Consider the following 15321-nt stretch of genomic DNA (forward strand, 5'->3'; position numbering starts at 1 on the left):
AACCTATTATAAACACACTTCAAGTACACCAGTAACAATTGTCAGCTTGACGTAGAACAGTTCATCTGGTTTATGTCAGTGGAGCTACAGCACTTTATTTCCTTTCTTCACACAGGATAATTAAAATGTGGAAATCATTGAGGCCAAAATATGAATGCATTTGAAAGACAGTAGATAATTAATAGAGAGGAAATCTATCAGCAGTTGCTATGCTCAATTCCCAGAAGCTAGAAAAGGATGGGGATTGAAGAAATCTATTAATACCTGTTCTAACGCTCTTTCATTGAGCATTTGTTAATGCCCATGGCCAGAGGCAGGAGAGAGGAACGGAGGTATCTGTGCCAGGTGATAATTTGAGATAAAATTGTCTTCTTAGGCAGGTCACAGCCTAAAATAAGGATGCCTAAGACAGAAAATAACCCAACAACTCTCAGGTTAGATGAGACAAAGCCCAGTCAAAGCACGCCCCACAGCTACAGCTCCCACAAGCAGGCTTTGCAGTCTCACAATCTCTCTTCTTTCTGCCCATTTGCCTATTGCCACTCCTGCTATACATCACATTGAGGATTTGTGTGTTAATGAGCTTGTTAGAGCTGAGAAAAATGAGCACTTTTTCCCAAGGAATCTTATTACTTTTAAGCAAAAATAAAAACATGGAACCATTAATATGTGGCAACACAAGAGCACTTCATGCTCTTGCTCTGTTGCTTCCTTTTTACAGGAAGACTTTCTCCATGTAAAGAGAAGAAGTTGCACCACAAGAAGGTACTTCAGCTGAAGCATCCCTCAAAGCAGACATGTAGAACACGTCCCCTGCAGCAGTTAGCCCTTTGCCCCCCTTCTTTTTCAAATGAAAGCTACAGCTCCTATAAAAATAAGGATAAGCACCTTTAGCAAAAAACCAATCAAAAAGGATTAGGCAAAAGATAATACTGCTGGAGCTCATCTGGTCAGTAACTTCTTTAAACTGACAGAGAGTACATTTAGATTACATATTAGGCAGAAGCTCTTCCCTGTGAGGGTGCTGAGGCGCTGGCACAGGGTGCCCAGAGAAGCTGTGGCTGCCCCATCCCTGGCAGTGCTCAAGGCCAGGTTGGACACAGGGGCTTGGAGCAAGCTGCTCCAGTGGAAGGGGTCCCTGCCCGATGCAGAGGTTTGGATCTGGATGAGCTTTAAGGTCCCTTCCAACACAAACCAGGCTGGGATTCTAGGACTCTAAGGAGCACACAGCTCCTAATTAAATAATATCTAATCCCATTGTCGGAGTAACAGCTGTGTTGTTTTATCCATATTCTCCTAACTGTTTTCACTAATCTGGATAAATATTCTTACTGCCTAAGTGCCTTCCCTGACAGATTTGTTTAATTCAGGTTCTCAGTTTGCACTGTTAATGCTTTCTGAAATCTCAGAGCAAAGCTGATCCCCCACCCTCCATGAACACTCCAGAAATGAACTTCCCCTTGGCAACATTTCTCTATCAGGAGCTCCTATGAAGATGGAGCTGTTAGTAGTCACACAAAGATGTAGGTCTCTCAGTAAAATGCTGCCCACAACCGTACCATACCCAACTTTCCATGGCTCACATGAAGAGGAATGGAAACATGAAAGGGCAGAGTGATGCTGGTAGAGTAAAACCTTCATCAAATTTTCACAAGTAAAAAGATAAGCAGTATTTAGCAGCAGTGCAGCAAAACCACTTAATTCCTCTTCCATCCCTCCATCACCCTCTGCAACATGGCCCATGGCAGCAGAGACCATTTTTGTCCCTGTACAACAGCAATTCTTCAACCCATGCAGAAGTTTATGACCTCCAGACACAACAAAACCTGCAAACTTTACCATTATGGATACATCTTAGCTATCAAGCTTACTGGAAATGATAGCAATTGAACCAGACTACAGGCTGTACAACAGTTTTGCTCTCAGACATGGCCTTTTCACAGCAAACCGAAGTGTTTTTACAAGTGTAGTGAGCTATTTGTACAGTGTGAGGAAGTTCATCCTGTCAGCGGGCAGGTTGTACCATAACAGTAAAACAAAAACAGAGCAAGTAATAAAAACCTTAGCTAAGAAAAATGAAAATGAGGTCAGAAAAGGAGAGGAATAATCGTACATTTTCTCTGTCCCGTTTATTGCACACCTTTGGCTCCTCGAGTTAACATTTTGGGAAATAAACTTTGCTTGAACTCACAGTTATTTACCTCAGAGAAATCAACGAGCTGCCAGAAAGAAGATATGTCAATAAAATGAGAACCATGAATCACCGGCCTCTGCAAGAGAATAAAACAAAAAGCAATGGCAGTGGTTTAGAAAAGCCGCAGGACTCATGGCAAAGATCGGGAGCCTCCTGAAAACTGATGCAAAGCTCCTCTCTTTGCTTAAAAACACTAATTAAAAACACTCCCAAACCAATAAATGCATCTCCCAAGAAACTGTATGAACCCACTGCAAATATTATTTAAGGCAATCGCTTGAAATCAGTTACTTGTATAAGCTCAGAGATGTGGTCATCCCCCATGATTATAGATTCAACCTGTTGAACAACTGCTGAACACTTGTTCGAGTTTAATACAGTCTTTAAAGAAGCCTTTTAAAGCCAAAGAAAAGCTCCTGAATCACCACTGAATCAGCAATGAAACCCAAATAAGTGTGGCTTATTCCATAACCCAGCTGGTTTCTTTCTCAAGATCTAATCCAAAGAGGCTCTGCCTCCTTCCTCATCAATAAGCTTCCAAAGAAAATGTGAGAATGGAACAAATGACACCCTCCATTTGCAAAATAATCAGCAAACTCCCCTAAAATCAGTGTAATGGTAGCTGTTTCAATCAAATAAGGACCCACTCTGATTATTTGTGCTGCAGTGCGCAGGAAGTAGTTACTGAGCTTGAATCACCACTCAATTAGGGCATAAACACTGCCTGAATAAACGGATTATTGGAAGTAAGGGAAAAGAGGGGGATGTGGGAAGGGAAGCAGGAGACTGTCCTGGACCAGCCTCGTCATGCCTTCCCCCAGAAACCTGTTACTACATCTGAAGTCATGTGCGGGTTCCTAGAAATTACCAAGGTCCAGCTTCTTGCATTCCTAACATGCCACATCTGCACATTTGGATGTGTTATTGTTCGGTTTGCCTTGAAAACGTAAAAATAAGAATTAAGCTTGATAGCACCTGGTGTTAATTTAAACTATTTGTCAGCAGGAAAAATATCACTAAAGATTTAATGACTTCCGTGGGGCTTTTTCTTTCGATTTCACCTGATTTCAGTCAGTCTAGAATCAGAGGCACCATTTATTTTACGGCTGCTTGAAGAATAAGAAGTCCAGATAGGAAAATAAAACAGAACCAAAGCCAATGTCCAGCCTACTGATAACTCCGAACTATATTACGATCTCCCAGTTAGATCTAAAGTAGCACAAGGATTTAACTATAACGGACTGGTTCTTCTGCATTTAAGACAGGAAAGAGATCTCGCCAATTCTTCCACAGCAGCACCTGCCTCAGACCTGCAAAAGCCATTTTCCAAAAGCTATTCCCACGCAAGATTTATACCAAAGGTTTTATGTGAGCTGAAGGGTTCTGTAGGGATTTGGGGCGTCAGCACTGTAATCACTTCTCCAGAAATGCGATTCCAAGAGCCCTGGGAGAATAAAAGCACTACTGCCAGCCACCCAACCATGCACACGGCCCCTGCACCATTAATCCCTCGCCATGCGTCAGGGTAGAGCTCACACTAATGGATTTAAGTCCTTCCCCTTGTACAAGCACGGAGCAAACTTCTCATGTATTTGCGGTTTGAACTTGATCTTGAGGTCCTTTCCAAACCTATTCTATGATTCTATTTCTAAGGATGCTCAGAGCAGATTTTTGCCTACAGTACACACTGGCTTCTCGATTCTTGATTAAAACTCACTGCCTACGATGTGCAACTTCTTCAGCAATTCATCTTTTCACTTCGTTTCTATTCATCTCACATGCTGTCTTGCTACAGAAGCACTGACAGATTTATATTGAATATGAAAAAGAATGCACACTGTAGAAAAACTTTGTCTTTACATGAATTACTCCAGTCCACGTCTCTCACAGAAAAGCTATTTTAAGAAATGCATGGTGGAAGTTTAGCATCTTTTCGTCAGGCTGAATTTGCCATATTTGTTTTCTTTTGTTATGTAGAAAAAGGAAAATAACCAAAGAGCTCACAGGAAAAGTAAAGTGATCACCTGAAATACAACTTCAGGGGCAGACAGTGGACATTATAATCAGTAAGATCAAACAATCAAACATCAAACGGCCGTTGAAGGCTTATTCCCAACATATTACTCCACAATAATAGAAATTCACATGCTCCTTCAAGGAACAAATCACACTATCATCCCTCAAATCAGCAAGATTCCTGTTATACATATTATGTTCTTGGTCCTATATATAGTGCTAGCAAAACAGGGAAGCATGAAGCACGAAGGTGAATCTATTATGAAGCTTGTTTATCAAACAAATTCATGGGATTTGGTGATTGGCAGGTGGGAAAAAATATCCTATCTAAATACAGCTCCATACACCCTGCAATAAGTGTAATCAAAAATAGACAAGTACTTATCTCCAGAAAACTCCAGAGGCAAAAATTGGTCTGATACTGACAGAGTTCACTCATCAAAAGGACACTTTTTGTTCTGCATCTCATCTGCCCATCCTGCTTTATTTTCAGGCTTCCAAGTCTGCCTCATTATTTGAGTCTCTGGACAGATACTGCTGTCATTTACTCAAATAGATCTTCTGGAGCAACTTGCTCAATAGAGCTACAGGGTTTCTCTTCATGCAAAGCTCAGTTAGGTGAGGACAGCAGGCTCATTGTCGTAACCTTATCTGAACACAAGGAAATTGCTCTGGACAGCCAATTTCTCTGTGTCGGCTACAATGCGATGCTCAAGTGACTGCCTCAGATTTAGGCATCTGCCATCCACACCTCTAAGGTCAGATGAGATGAACACCAAAGCCTCGTTGTGCTAAAGAAGAATAAATGCTCACATTCAGAGTGGCAGCTGATTTATTTGAGGGAGAGATGGAGAACTAGCGTAGCACAGTTGAATTTGCAGGAAGAGATCTCTCAGTGCTCAAGAGTTATTTTAAGCCTGGGCCTTTGTCTCTTGCATTGATTACTGGTCCAGAACCAGGACGTGGGAGAAAAATCTTCAGAGAGTATTTCCAACAGTCCTGCCAAGCATTTTCAGCCTCGACATGCTGCAAAATAGTGGGTATTCACAGCTATGTTACTCTGATTACCATCTTGTTCTTTTTACACATTTGATTTTACTTGATTTTAGCAGCTGCTACCTCAAGCTGATTTAAAGTGAGAACCATATTCCTTCCACCATCTGAAATGTAATACTTTCTGCCACTCTACAAATGGTACGAATCGCTAAATCTTGTGGGTTGTGAGAGATCAGCTGCTAATTTAAGGCTGCTTTTGAGGGATGAGTTAACATTATATGGAATAAATAGAATATGCATAAGGTAATGCCTTCAGTGCCTGTTTATCTCATGGTGTGGCAAAATGTTTTTGCATGCAATAATGCAACCAAATGGTATCTACTAGGATTCATTTGATATACCTTCACACTTCATAAATAAGCAGTCTTTCTGAAGGGGGATCAGTCTATGTGATACTTAACATTGCTTTAAACACAATATTGTTGTGACAATTCGAGAGCAATGTACATGCTAACAGCTGCTCATTTGATTTTTAGTGACTGAGAAGGGATTTTCCTCCACCTCCAAACTGAATTTTCTCCATCAACTTTACTATCTTAACACAGTCATCTGAAATTTGTTGTTATGACTCATCTATGGTACCTTCTCCATGAGACAGACATTAAAATGGATGGAAAAACATATCTCATCTGTATATAAGTACCCTGAAAGTGCTTTTTCATGAATAAGGCATTTCATCTTTCATCTAGTGCTGAGTGGGTGAAAGGAAACATACACAGCTGCATCCTGAAAAGACAAACCCAGTGTTGGAGTCTGTCATTAAAGTTTCTTGTAAATTCAAACAAAAATTAGTCAACAAAAACTATTCACTGACACCAAATCACAACTGTGCCTTTGTTTCAATACTTTAAAAAGTGTTCACAGCTTAGTAGTAACTTTTATAAGTGTGCAAAACTTTAACGCTTTAAGCAACAACACAGCAGATAAATCGCAGCCCAGTAACCAAAAGCCATACACTTGTTCCAAAGTGAAGTAGATCAGATGAAATTCCTGCAGGTAACTTCTGGCTACAGGTAATTAAGCAAAGCCTTTCTGATATAATATATGAAATTGCTTTCAACATCCTGGAAAAGTGTTTATTCTGCATAAGTCAAGCAACATTTACTTCTCTAGTCTCCTACCGCTATTCATAAGTGCTTCATCAAAGGCTTAGACTCCATCAATCATCTGTATTATGTGCTCTTTAGCTACACAAAGTGAAATAATTCTTTATGAACCATCTTACAAGATACAATCATTCTGAAGATGTTCCTGCATGGATATACCCTGTTTTTTGTTGCTTAGAACATTATATCTTCACAGGCAGAGCATGTAACTGATGTGGAACCTAATCCACTTGGTAATGGATTAAACATTGATTATTGTCCTTTCATATCTTTAGCTACAGAACAACACTTTGATTACAAACTTCAAAGAAACTCACATATCTTCATTTACTAACCTCTACTATTACAAGGAAGAGAATGCTGTCCATTCTTTCACCAGCCTCTCAAAATATCCCAGCTCTCGATACTGTATTCATTACATGGTAAACTCTAGCTCAGAAATCTTGCAACTGCACGAATACCTGGTAAGTAACTACTGTAATATGCAGAGCAATAAGATAAATCTGATCCTCAGCCACTGGGTCGCTGCCTCCTCTGACTCAACTGTGTATTCCTGCAGGTTTTGCCCATGTTTGGCTTCAGCCTACTTGTTTTCCACTTGGAAAGAACACAACCACAAATACCTTTTCATGCTTTGCTTTGCACTTAGCTGGGCTGCAGATTGCAAACCAGCAAGACAAATATCTGAGAACTTTCCTCACTGAATTTCCATGGGAAGAAACCAGGAAAAAGACGTAAACCAAATCCCAACCCTGCGTACTTATGAATGCACCACAGAAAATCTGGCGCGCATTCCCTCACACCCTGCCTCTTCTGCTACATATTCTGCAACATAAAGCCAACATTTAGCCTAGAAAACTAGATGGTCTTTATTTGTGGTGCAGAGGTAATCTGAGGCAAGCGCTCTCTCTAAAAGACTTTTTCTTCCAATGAAGATGTTAAGTAATTAATTTTTGTGGCAGGGAGACTTTATCAAATTAATCTTCCACTCTTCCCCTGCTGACACTGCTGAGAGGTCAAAATTCACTCTATAAAGCCTTGCACTGAAAAGATGAAAGAAAAAATCCCACCCTCGACAGCTCACAGATGGCACAAGTGCATAATTCACACGGTGATCCTCACTGATCCTCCCTGAGCATCATGTGGTGGCTACACAGGGATGCATAGGGCCAGGATGCTCATCGCACTTGCTTTGTTGGACAGACCATCTCTTGAGATGGCCCAGAGGATCCCAGACTGGTTTGGGTTGGAAGGGACGTTAAAGCTCATCCAGTTCCAGCCCCTGCCACGGGCAGGGACCCCTTCCACTGCAGCAGCTTGCTCCAAGCCCCTGTGTCCAACCTGGCCTTGAGCACTGCCAGGGATGGGGCAGCCACAGCTTCTCTGGGCACCCTGTGCCAGCGCCTCAGCACCCTCACAGGGAAGAGCTTCTGCCTAAGAGCTCAGCTCAGTCTCCCCTCGGGCAGGTTCAAGCCATTCCCCTTGGCCTGTCCCTACAGGCCCTTGTCCCAAGCCCCTCTCCAGGTTCCCTGCAGCCCCTTTAGGCACTGGAGCTGCTCTCAGGTCTCCCCTTCAGGAGCCTTCTCTTCTCCAGGCTGCCCCAGCCCAGCTCTCTCAGCCTGGCTCCAGAGCAGAGCTGCTCCAGCCCTCGCAGCATCTCCATGGCCTCCTCTGGACTCACTCCAAAAGCTTAAGGATGCAGCATTAAGGAGAAAGGAAGAAAAACTGTTCTCAGATGCTCTGCTCCAGCCGGGAAGCTCTCAGTCCGATGAAAACTCCCCATGTCCCTGGGGTAGGAGAGTATAAGTGAAAATTGGGAGGTAAAAGGAGGTTTTCTTTTTAAACAGCAGTTCTTGTTGATATATTTGGTTCTATACAAATAAAGAGTGACATAGAGTCTCTGTAGGACATTGCAGCTGAAATCATATCAACACAAGTTCTGGAGCTCAGGTTCCACTTCTTGAAATAAACCATTTACTGAAGCAATTCACAGAAGAAATCTGAAGTGACAGAAATTCCATCAGCTGCAGTTGGCAGCCAGCTTTTCAAGAACAGATGCACGACTGTTAATGATAACCCAAAAAGCTTCGTTTCTAATGCAGAAAAACTGAGCATTAACATTATAAAACTCTGCAGAGAACCAGAAGCAGAATATACACCACAAAATATTCTGCAAGGACTTATAAAAACCCAACTTTAGCAAAATTAACACATCTAGCCAAAAAACATCCCCAGTAAAAATACCTCCCAAGTTTGGAAATGTATTTCCATCTGTTAAACTTCCTATTGCAAATAGTGTTTACCTTGAGCTGCAGACACGGATCTTTGATTTCATGAGATTAATGTAGTAAGTTGGGTTAGGCTGTTAATGCAGTCAAAGCTTTCAGACACGCAGGAGACTAAGATGGCATCGAGAGCATACAGATGCATTTGGAGGGGGTATTTTTTATGTGGAATAAGCTAGAAATTCCTTAATAGGTGTCTGCAGCAGGAACTACACTGCAATAAAAGCTTAGTATGTTGTCTTAAGCTAGAAGAGATGGCTTCCAAGCCCATTTACGGTTTCTAAGCACTACTATATAATATCAATAATAACACCAAGGAAAACCCCTGACACCCCATCAAATAAGTGGCAACACAAGCATTCTATGAAAGCAGCATCCATATAGTGAGATGCAGCCACTACAACACAATAATAAATAAAATACGTACATTTTATGCAGACAACGGTATAGAAATATGCTGTATTTATCAGCAAAAGAGCTCAGTCCAGCTGATGCACCAAACTGCAGCTCCAGAAACAGGGGGGGTTTAGTGCCTCAGAGCAAGAGAAACATGAAAAATGGGTCTATATTGAGCTGTTCTATCAATAGCACTATTGAGTTACCCTATTTTTTTAGTAGTCACCCAAAGGAGCTGCATGGTTTCAGAAATAAGGCACTGCAGAAGCTGGCCCATGTTCAGTTTCCTTTAATGCTTTCCACCCTCGAGAATGGTGTTAACAAAACACAGCAGCTGCTGCAAAAAGCCATATCAATCATTGTCTTCTACAAAGATCACTCCACTCCCACATGTAAAAACATCAACATGCCAGAAAGTGCCACAAAATGCCACGTCTTCCATCAAAGCTTCAGGAATGCGATTCAACCACCAGCAGAAGCAGTTTCAGACACTTCAACCCCTCCACCCTGTGTTGTCATAGGATTATAGAATCCTAGAATGGTTTGTGTTGAAGGGACCTTAAAGCTCATCCAGTTCCAACCCCTGCCACGGGCAGGGACCCCTTCCACTAGAGCACGTTGCTCCAAGCCCCTGTGTCCAACCTGGCCTTGAGCACTGCCAGGGATAGGGCAGCCACAGCAAGGGGGTTGGAACTGGATGATCTTCAAGGTCCCTTCCAAACCAAACTATTCTGTGATTCTGCAAATTAGGCATGCTAGAAAACCATCCATCCGAGGTGTGTAAGAGAGGAGATGGCCTCACCACTGACCATTTCATTTATAATTTTCTTTCATGTTTAAACCCTGCAAAAAAGCCTTCAGCATCCAAAACATTCATAATCAAAGTGAATGACTTCAGAAGTTCAGACTGATCTATAAACTCAGTAAATATCACAGTTAGAATAGAATCATAGAATCATAGAATAGTTCGGGTTTGAAAGGACCTCAAGATCATCCAGTTCCAACCCCCCTGCCATGGGCAGGGACACCTCACACTAAACCATCCCACCCAAGGCTTCATCCAACCTGGCCTTGAACACCGCCAGGGATGGAGCACTCACAACCTCCCTGGGCAACCCATTCCAGTGCCTCACCACCCTCACAGGAAAGAATTTCCTAACAGGAGAGAATTTCCTCCTTATATCCATTATATAAGTTCCTCATTAAGTGAAAAAATAAATTATATGCTGATAATACACCTCAGTTTCTTTACTGCATGGCACAGTGTTATAAATTAGACTTCGGTAATAGTAACAAATTGGAATAAAACCTTACAATTACATGCTTTTTCTTCCTTTACCTGTGGAAACTTGACTTTGAAGTTATTCTTACTTTCCTCCTAACAGGTCTTTGGACAGGGCTAATCTACACTAGCAAAACTGATCTGGAGCAGCCAAAAATGTATCCTCCAAACACGAACATTTAAATACAATATATGCATTATTTTATTAATAGAAGCTTCTGTCCAGGCTGAAGAACTATTTAAATGAGTACAGGTGGTACTTTCATTGCAAATGTTTATGCCATACACAGCAGGCTCAGGGGATGCTGGCGTGCACTAAATGCATCTCAGACTTTGGTTAACGTCCATGTGCATGGACAGTATTCACTTCCATGGAGTAACTCCCAACAGCAGGTGTCAGAGCGCTTTTCAATGGTGCTTTTCAATTTGCAGCTGACAAGATGACAAAAGTACTGATATGTGTTACCTATGCTACCATATGGGAAAATATGGGAGAAGTCCAAGAAAAAAAATCAGGATCTCCTAACTCACCATCCAGAATCCCATTACGTGGGGTTTGAGGGACTCTGAACAAAATACAGACACGTATTGTACAAGACAGAAAGTCATTGGCAATCCAATTTCTACATAAACCATCTAAGACAGCCCTCAGCCTGAATTCCCCCAGTAACCATATTAAATGGGGTGAATTTCAGTCTCTCCAGAAGCTTGAAAGACAGAGAAGGCATTTTTCCAGCCTTCCCAAGCTGCAATCCAGCACCCCATCCCAGAGCCACACTGGCACGCTGCTGCAGAGCAGTGGCAGGGAGCACTTTTCAGTGCTAGCAGGTGGCATTTTCAGGAGCAATGGTGTAAGACCTCCAGCTAGGAAGTGAAACCATCAGTCTCATAACCAACTCTCAGTTAAGAGCTGGAACTCTCATTAATAGAACTGTTTTCATACTAGCTGCTAAAGCACTCATTCACTGCATTTTGAAGCCAACGCCATTGTCAAGGAGGGCCTCGCTCACCTCTAGATTTGCTCAAGCATAGAAGGAAAGGTGGGGAATAAATGCTTGTGTCATTTTTCAGGTGAAAAATGAAGGCAGGCAGTCTTTCAAAACAGCTGCTCCTGAGGACTCCAAAGGAAAATAATCTGCAGAGCAGCCCTCACATCAGTCACTCGGAGCAATGGATTTACATCCAACCTGCTCGACATGCACAGAGTGAGTACGACTCCATCCCAAACTGACATCTGAGGTAGAATACACATTTAAATTCCAAAAGCAAACAGTACTATCACTGGGAGAAGGAAAAAAAAACCCAAAGAAACACTAATAATTACCCCTTGGGAAATCATTCCATTTTCAGGCTTTCTGCTTCAAGTCCAGAAAATTAAATTTCCCCTTTCTAATGGTGCTGCCTTGGAGTACAGATCAGAAAATATAAATGAGCATTAGGCTTATGAGACCATGAAGCAGGAAGGATACCCGCACATGTCAGTTTAGCATCTGTAATAACGGGAGGAATAAACCACCCAGACCACCAGCCCTTTGTTCAATCTCACTGGTGAGCAATCAGTCATCTCGTCCTGCTTATGCTCACTCAGGTCAGGTAAAACAGCTTTGCATTGGGTATCACATGTTCCTTTTCTACTTTGGAGATATATCCCCTTCTATCTAGCTTTATTTACACCTTTCTTTGAAGCCTTTAAACCCTGAGGGTGAATCGCATCCTTCTGTAAGTGGATGCTGTGCTCTGATTTTAGAAGTGGTTCTTCCCTTGCCTGCACATACTTCCACCTTGCTTTCAGTCCTGCAGGACTTGAAGACTCATCTCCCTTCTTTTAACTTGGCTGAAGATGAATACACACTTCAGCCACTGGTTAAAGTGTCTTTAATGATAGTACAGTTCATAGTAAAAAAACTGTCCATTCCATCAAATTTACTTTCATCCTTCTGAAAACTTACTGAGCCTATTCATTATTTTCTTAAAGACTGAGTTTCAAAATGTCACTGCTGACATTTAAGGCTCATAGAAAATGCAAGTCTGATCTGTGAGAAACGGGTCTATACGATCTGTTTTAAGACGAAAATATTTCTTGAGCAAGACAGTAGCCAATTATGAATGCAAACAGGAACAAAGCCACTTAGAGCAAGGTGCTCTTTCTTTTTAATCTTTTATATACCAAGGACATGTTTCTCCCCAGCACAAAGTAAGTGACATCTGGTGGCTACACGCTGTAATGTAATAAGACAACCCATTTCAGTGCTGTTAACCGATTCAGGTTTTAAGTTTACTGCTTCTTAGCAAAGCTTTTTAGATGTTTTATTTATTCATTTTGACACAGAGACTTCTGATGCTCCCAGGCATCACGGTCCCCATGCACGGTGACAGCTGCTGTTATCTAATTAAAGTGGGATTGTCATATTCACACCAGGAAAAACATGATTCCGAAAAGGAATTAGCAAGGCATAGCGAAACAGCACAAAGATTTCGCTGGGCAACACCAGCGAGAACCACGCAGATGCAGGCTGTGAGGAAAGGCTGCTCTGAATTCCGCAAAGGAAATCCTTCAAGTGCCCAAAGTAATTAATATCAACTCAGGTTGCTCCGAGTTGTTTTTCATCCGATTTTAATTAAACCAAGGAGAAACGGCTCCAATTTTCATTCTGAGCTTGGAAGCATCGCGGTGACTGAAACTTTTACAGATTTGAAGCAGCCTTTCCACTTTTCATACCTTATCGATCCTCAGCCGTGGTCACATCTAATCCAGCCAAGCCTTCTGCTCCTAAACTCGTGTTCCAGACACAAAGCAATTACAGCTCCTCTTCTAAGTCCTACAGCCCAGGAATGAAGTTCTCTTTTTGAATGCTCTAAGCCTCTCTTGGATAATTAATAAATACACTGTCAGTCAGCCACAGTTAAAACAACAGACTTGCTGGCACTGCGATTTCAAGGCTTGTAATACCCATTTCTGCAGTAATAAGTATTTATGGGGAAAAAAAATCTAACAGAGATGAGATGGAATCTAAACAGACTCTAAATATTTATCATCAGAGGAAGTTCAAAAATATCCCTGCAAAAATAAGGCGGATGGCAGGCTAAATCCAGAGCCATTGAGTGTTCTTCGAAGGATGTGCTAGGAGGAACTTCATTTTCAGTCTGACATCGCTAAATCAAATTAATTCCTTCCTCCTATTCAACTGCTGCATAAAAATCCTTGATGCCAAAAGGACAAAGCTAAAAACGTCCCTAAAACCATGCCTGAAGGCTGCACTTGATGGAAATGACTGCCTAGACTCCTACCGACACAATGCAGTAGTGGTATACTTGAAATAAAGAGTTAGACTTTGGGGCTTTCCATCACTTTTAAGGCCTAAACATCTTCAACAGGAATGTCAACCTGCATGGTCAACATCCCTTAGCACAGAGACGGGGACATGTCTGCAGTATCCCAATAAAAGAGGACCTCTGGGACAACATAACTACTGATAGATTATTCCAAAGAGAATTATATCCTTTTCACATACCCTCATCCCCACCAGACAGTATCTTCACCTTAAGACTGCTTGGCTGAACTAAAGAACATACGTAGAGAAAAGAGCATCTCAATGACTTTAACACCGGTCAATCCCTAAGAATAAAACTTCTTGAGATCCCATTTCAATTTATTTTGTTTTTCAATCCTGGCATGCTGAAGTCAGCAGGAAGAGATTTCATTGACTTTAATGAAGCCAGAGGTTCATCCTGCAAATTGCTGTTTGGAATGAACACAGCATTTATATGACCTCATTTGAAACCCTCCATTTTTTTCCTGAAGTGCAACTTAATGGTATTTGCTATTTCAGAATTATTTCTTATCTTAAAAAAATATACAGAGAAGGCTATTAAAATACTGCAGGGTAAATTGTTAGCAGTTAGGATTGGGACAATCTTGTTTCAGTAACAGGCAAGTATTTTTAATGCAGGAACATACATTGTCATGAAGCTTCAGCTCATTTTCTAATGCCGAAAAGCCTCAAATGTAAGAATTGTAATAGTCCAACAAAAATCACTGTTGATATTTACATACTTACCTGTATTTTCACAGTACATCTAATCCAATGTACTAGTACAGCAAGATAAAAAAATGGAAAACTGAATAGATTTCTACACCCACTTGATGGGTACCATTAAGAGAAAAGCTATCAAAACACAGCAGAAGCTTTTTATGCATTCCCCTGTATTACACCAGCATGATGTACGGCATCATTACAACTCTGATATCAAACAAGAAGAATATTGTTTATAAAGCTGCATGCAGAAATAAGCAGCAGGTCATTTGAAGCCATCTAAGAAGGATATTTTACCCAAAAAGGTTTTTTTCTAACTAGTGGGGACTTCAGCTAAAAGCTACTCGCTGTCAATACTAGAGTGTTACAGTAGACCAGTGCTTAGGTTCACCAGTGTTATTATAGCCACACACTTTGTCAAGCAGAAGACTCTGGACTTCTCCAAACCAACTGGAAAACGTTTTCAGTGCCCAACAGTTTGGAGAAGCCACATTCTGGTCCCTCTTACACGAGTGAAAACCAAGAGCGAAATCACTCTTGATCTACTCTAATGCAAGATAAATCCACACGGGATTTCCATGGCTACCAAGAAATATTCCATTTTTGTATTTTTAACTTTGCTGATCTCCTCAGCAATGTTCAAAGGTCTTCTCTGAAGACTTAAAACACTTCAGGGTTCAAAATAGCCTCATGTTAGAGAAATTCATTTTCTCTCTTTCCTACGAAGAGAAGGATAAGCTTAAGTTCCACTGTTCCTTTCTATTCACCTCTCACATTTCTTGCTGAAACTGTTGTAAAGCTGGTATAAATAGCTCTGTAAAGTAATTCTAATACTAAATGTCAAGAGCAATAGTGGTTTCACTCTGATTTATCCTTAGCTGTTCCTCAGGGAAGTTGATCGTCAACCTGAGATACTGTTTTCATAGCTCTATAATTTATGACATTTTTCATC

At 41.3% G+C, this 15321-nt stretch overlaps 1 protein-coding gene across 2 annotated transcripts in view; it reads right to left on the reverse strand.

The window, feature by feature from the left end:
• Window positions 1-15321, reverse strand: part of CHST15 (carbohydrate sulfotransferase 15) — a 50443-nt gene that overhangs the window by 27809 nt on the left and 7313 nt on the right. Inside the window, exon 3 of one of the 2 annotated variants that reach the window (XM_065672438.1) lies at window positions 2202-2270. The exons of the other annotated variant lie outside the window; for it this stretch is intronic. The gene's annotated coding sequence lies outside the window, so the exon portion shown is untranslated. The remainder of the gene's footprint in view (window positions 1-2201; window positions 2271-15321) is intronic. 2 annotated transcript variants of the gene reach the window in all.

Source organism: Lathamus discolor, chromosome 3 (assembly GCF_037157495.1).
Source record: "Lathamus discolor isolate bLatDis1 chromosome 3, bLatDis1.hap1, whole genome shotgun sequence".
NCBI lineage: Eukaryota > Metazoa > Chordata > Aves > Psittaciformes > Psittacidae > Lathamus > Lathamus discolor.